The sequence below is a fragment of the Glycine max genome, chromosome 2, assembly GCF_000004515.6.
Source record: "Glycine max cultivar Williams 82 chromosome 2, Glycine_max_v4.0, whole genome shotgun sequence".
In the NCBI taxonomy this organism is placed as follows: domain Eukaryota; kingdom Viridiplantae; phylum Streptophyta; class Magnoliopsida; order Fabales; family Fabaceae; genus Glycine; species Glycine max.
In genome coordinates this window covers 32117109-32123108 of record NC_016089.4, presented here as the reverse complement: position 1 = coordinate 32123108, position 6000 = coordinate 32117109, and positions in this window count along the sequence as shown.

Genomic DNA, 6000 nt, shown 5'->3' with positions numbered 1-6000 from the left:
AAAGGTTTGATTGTGTAATGATTGCTTTTGTATTAAGAGATCAAAATGAAGAAGCCAACGAGTTAGCCCAAGGAGCTTCGGGGTATAAATCGTTGGATGTAGATATTCAGCTAGAGGAATATCCCTTAGTCGGTTGTCTGGTGTTGAATGTTGAGAATTAGATCTTTGGCAACATGAATTAATTCGGTATCTACAAGATCCCTAAAAAAAGTAGACATAAGGATAAAGCAAAAAACATTGAAATACATAATACTTGATGATGCTTTATTTCGAAGATCTGCCAATGGAATTCTTATCAAATGCATTAACAAGGAAAAGGCTTTAAAAGTAATAGGAGAAGTCTATAAGGGATATGTGGAGCTCATCGATCTGGAAACTGTAGAAGCAAGCTTCATGATGAATCAAGATTGATTCAAAGAAGTTTTGATGATAACAAAGGTGATGAAAAAAAGCTCAAAGGTCAAGTACACTTCATGATAACAAAGATGATGATCTCAAGAATCAAAGAATGAGTTCAAGATGTTCAAGATTGAATCAAGAACATTTCAAGGTTCAAGAGGAAATTTGATTTCAAGAATCAAGAATCAAGATTCAAGGTTCAAGCTTCCAAGAATCAAGATCAAGATCAAGATTCAAGACTCAAGATTCAAGAATCAAGAGAAGAATTAATCAAGATAAGTATGAAAAAGTTTTTTCAAAAACTGAGTAGCACATGGATTTTTCTCAAAACCTGTTTACCAAAGAGTTTTTACTCTCTGGTAATCGATTACCAGAATATTGTAATCGATTACCAGTAGCAAAATGGTTTTCAAAAAAGTTTTCAACTGAATTTACAACGTTCCAATTGATTTCAAAAGGCTGTAATCGATTACAATGTTTTGGTAATCGATTACCAGTGTGCTTGAACGTTGAAATTCAAATTCAAATGTGAAGAGTCACATTCTTTCACAAAAAAGCTTTGTGTAATCGATTACACTGATTTGGTAATCGATTACCAATGATAATTTTTGAAAAAGTTTTTTCAAAAACTGAGTAGCACATGGATTTTTCTCAAAACCTGTTTACCAAATAGTTTTTGACTTTTTCAAATTGGTTTTAAGGTTTTCTAAAAGTCATAACTCTTCTAATGGTTTTCTTGACCAGACATGAAGAGTCTATAAAAGCAAGGTTTTGTTTTGCATTCAATCATTCATTTCAATCAATCATTCTACACATCTATCTTTTCCAATTCATTCTTTACACAAGCAATTTTTCCACATTGATTTCTGAGTCTCTTTGAACTTCCTCTTCTTCTTCCTTTTGCCAAAAGCTTTCCAAAGTTTTCTAGTTTTCCAAACCTTGAAAAACTTGTGCTATTCATCCTTTTCATTCTCTTCTCCCTTTGCCAAAAAGAATTCGCCAAGGACTAACCGCCTGAATTCTTTTTGTGTCTCTCTTCTCCCTTTTCCAAAAGAACAAAGGACTAACCGCCTGAATTCTTTTGTGTCTCCCTTCTCCCTTGTCAAAGAATTCAAAACGACACAGTCTGAGAATTCTTTTGATTCTTCCTTTTCCCATATACAAAAGATTTCAAGGGACTAACCGCCTGAGAATTCTTTTGTATCCCCATTCACAAAGTTTCAAAGGTTTAACCGCCTGAGATCTTTGTCTTAACACATTGGAGGGTACATCCTTTGTGATACAAGTAGAGGGTACATCTACTTGGGTTTGACTGAGAACAAGAGATGAAGGAACCATGTTTATAGGAGAAAAAATGGTTGCGTTTTTGCAACAGTTTGGAATTAAGTTGATTTATTCAGCACCTTATTATGCACAAGTCAATGGCCAAGTTGAGGCAACCAACAAGATATTGATCGATATGATTAAGAAAAATGTGGAAGAAAAACTTCTAAAATGGCATGAATTGTTATAAGATGTTTTATGGGCATGTCGAGGTACAAGATGTAAAGCTACTGGTTTTACACCATTTTGGTTGACATATGGACAAGATGTCATTTTGCCATTAGAAATAAATGTTAAATCTTTGAGGGTGGTGAGACAATACCTTTTAGATGCCAATTGTTATAATGAGGCTTTGTTAACTAAATTGGATTTGGTAAGCAAGGATAGACTTATGGCCTTGGAAAACATTCTCGTAAATAAGGCTAGAGTCGAAAAGGTTTACAATCGGCATGTAAAGCCTAAATCCTTTTTGGAAGGAGATCTAGTTTGGAAATCTATTTTGCCTTTAGGATTTCACGATTCATAGTTAGGTGAATGGTCACCAAACTCGAAAGGGCCATACATAGTAAGCAAGGTGCTAGAGAATGGTTCATCTTAGATCATGGAAGTCAATGATAAAGATTTAAACATGAGTATTAATGGAAAATACTTAAAAGGTCATTATTCTTCCATATGGACCGAATATAAAAAATAAATTATTCAAAAGTTGCTACAAGCCAGCCACTATAGCTACCAAAATAAGAAAAACCATTGAAATTCAAGGATTGACAACAAAAGTAGTGTCATTGGTTGCCACAAAATCGAGAAGTACTTGGACTGGCTGCTGGTGAAGTGGTTATCTTATTCACTGGATCGACTGACGGTTTGGCTTCAAACCTTCAGTAAGCCCTTCTTCACCTAGTCTCAAGTCAATTTCCAATGCTTCCTTTTGATGAAGCATCAAGCTAAGTTCAATATTGATGCCAGTCGCTTGTTTGAAGAGACAAACATGTTGATCGATTGAAGCGTTAGGCATATCATTTATTTCTTGAATTTGAGGATTGATTTCATCCAATTCCTTCTAAATTTGTTCAAAAGTGGCAGGTAATTCTACATCCCTTTCATTAAGTCGAGTTTGTATATTTTTTGTTGAGTTCTCTCTTCATTCATCCTTTCGAAAGTGGCAAAATATTTAGTTTTCTAAATTTGAAGATCTATGAGATGTTTCAGGTTAGAGGAAGCCAAATTGTGTTTATGCTTATGTTTAACATGATTTAAGGCAGTTCAATTAACTTCCTCGCCGTAACAGAGAATACAACCTTCTAAGATGCCAAAAGATTAGCTGAATGAAAAATTTTCAAAAGGGGCATCTTGATATTTTTCACTTCATCATGAGTAGTGGGAACGTCTTGTTCCAGAGCTTGCTTAATGCGATCCCAGCAAGCTTGAATTGGTGAAGTGTCAATCGACATGGAGGGAATAATAGGTGGCGACATGAAGTATTTGTGAATGTATGCATACATGATTTTGATGATGCCAAAGAAGAACCAAACAAGGCTGCTTCAAATGATAAGCATTTGCTTCAAGAATGATTCAAGATTGCTTCAACAAACAAAGCCTTGTTTCAAGATTCACTAAAGACCAAGCCTTGCCTTAAAACAAAGTGCTTTCAAGACATGGAAGGCTCTGGTAATCAATTACCAGGAAGTGTAATCGATTACCAGAAGACAGGGTTAAGAAATAGCTGTTGAAAAATGTTTTGAATTTGAATTTTCAACATGTAATCGATTACCATATGTCTGTAATCGATTACCAGCAACGGAACTTTGGAAATTCAAATTCAAAAGTCATAACCCTTCAAATTATAACTGTGTAATCGATTACACAAACATTGTAATCGATTACTAGTGGAAAGTTTTTAGAAAATCTGCCAACAGACACTTCTTTTCATTAGATTTGTGAATGGCCATCAAAGGCCTATAAATAAGTGACTTGGGCACGAATTTTATGAGAGAGTTTTGATTGATCAAAATGTTTTATCCTCTCAAAAGATTGAGAGAGTTTTGCTTGGCAAAAATGTCTTATCCTCTCAAAAGACAATGAGAGAGATTCCAAAAGAACTTCGTTGTCAAATGCTCTCTCAAAAGAAATCCTTGACCAAACACTTGCAAAATCTATAAGGATTCTTACATGATCTTCATTGTAATATTCTTCTCTTGAAGAGAGAATTCTTCTTCCATTCTTCTTATTCAATGAGATTGGTTAAGAGACTGTAAGTCTCTTGTTGTAAAGCATCTGAACACAAGGGATGGGTTGTCCCTGTGTGGTTCAGACTTTGTAAAAGGAATTTACAAAGATAGTGGAAATCTCAAGTGGGTTGCTTGAGTACTGGACGTAGGCACGGGAAGTGGCCGAACCAGTATAAAATTATGTTTGCATTCTCTCTTCCCTTATCTCATTTATGTTATTGCAATCAATTTTTCCTTGCATGTTTATAGAACATTATTAAATTGATTGTTGTTGCTTCTTCTGCATTCTAAGCCTATCCCTCTTAAGATTATTGAGGCCACAAGGTCCAACAGTATTGAACTACCTATTTATCAAAAATAGCAAGGATAGTCGAATGAGAAGGATTCATTGTTGCTGAAGGTTGAGGAAGAACTTGTGAAATGCGTGCAGCCAAAACAGGGGTATGAAGAGGTGTGGTTCACCACTAGCCTCAGAATCAACAAAAAGAGGATTTTGCATGAAATCATCATTCTTCTCTTCTTATTCCTTTTCTATAACATCTAGAGTTATGGTATTGACATGAATGTTTTCCTGAAAAAGTGAATGAATAGCTACAAGAAGTTTGATAGATAAGGGAAGTAGTCAATAAAAATAAAGGGATACCTCTTTAGCATCATCTTCATCCTCCAAGCAATCATCTTCCTTCGTTTGGTTTTGGAAAGAGAAGGAATGGATTTGGTTCTTTGTAGAAGTAGTATTAATGAATATGTGTTGATAATGTCAAAACACATACCAAGTCAAATTGACTAACTAACTATGGCTTTAGCATATGTGAAAACAAAATGTCTACTATATTGGTAGATAAGGAATGCAACGTGTTTGACATCAGTAACAAGGCCAACCTTTTTCACATTAGCATTAATAAAGGTGCCAAATCAACTACCAGCATGAGAGTATGTGATGTATAGGTCTTTTTTAGCCAAATATTTCAAAACAGGTAACTCTTCTCCCCAAACAAGAAGCCCTACACCATTGGACACCTCAAAGAGTTGGACTCATCATGCTAAAGGGGAAAACAAACCCATTCACACCAGTCTACCTGAAGCTCATGAATATGAAGAGTAATGACCAATTAGGGGTAATTTCTTATTGAGGAAAATAAATCATTTCATAAATACCTCATTGTTTCCAATCGTCTTCTTTTTCTATCAAAACCTTATCACACCAAGTAGTATGAATTGTGTGCGACCATGCTTGGACTTAGGGAGGAAGTTTGGCCAAACAGTAATTCTCAGCATTGATGGGCAAAGGAATTTCAGTTGAATAGAATAAACTGTTAAGAAAAGCATCACCCTCAGCCAAGGAGAAAGTAGAAGGTTGGAGAATGGATAATCCATTTGATTTGAGAATGGGACCCATCGTTAGACCATCATAAAGTTGGTCGACATCATCAAGGGTTTCTAAGTTAAGAGCATTGACACCATCTTCGTGATCCATGGGGATGTTGGAGTTGGTAACTTTGAAATTGATGTCAATGAATGCTAGGGTTGAGAAGAAGGATCACGTAAAGGATGGGTTCTGAGTGTTAGTGGAAGAGAATCAAGATAGATTGAGGGTGATTTAAAGAAAAAAAATAGTAATCGAAAAAGTAAAACTGATCAAGTTTTAATGAAAGATAAAGATAGTTTGAAATTAAAAAAGGGCAGGTGAAGAGTTTGTTACCGTTTCAAATTTTGAAATTAAATGTCCTTTACGGTAACGAAGGATAAAGTGGTTTGTAATGATAACATATTTCAACTTCATGAAATCAATTGATAAATGTTTGGTGGCATTTGTTGGTATCGAAATTTAGAAATTTGGTAACTTAAGGAAAGTTAAATACAATTAGATAAGGATCCCTTTTGAGAAATCGATTGGTTGCCAAAGGCATAGGAGGTGCTGATATTGGAGGCTGATTTGAGGGTAAGTATTAGGCCTTTATATTGATGGAAGCCTAATTGGTTAAGAAAAGATTGTTAGCAGTTGAAGATAGGGATTGACGAGATCAAAGCCGAGTGGAGCGATTAGAGA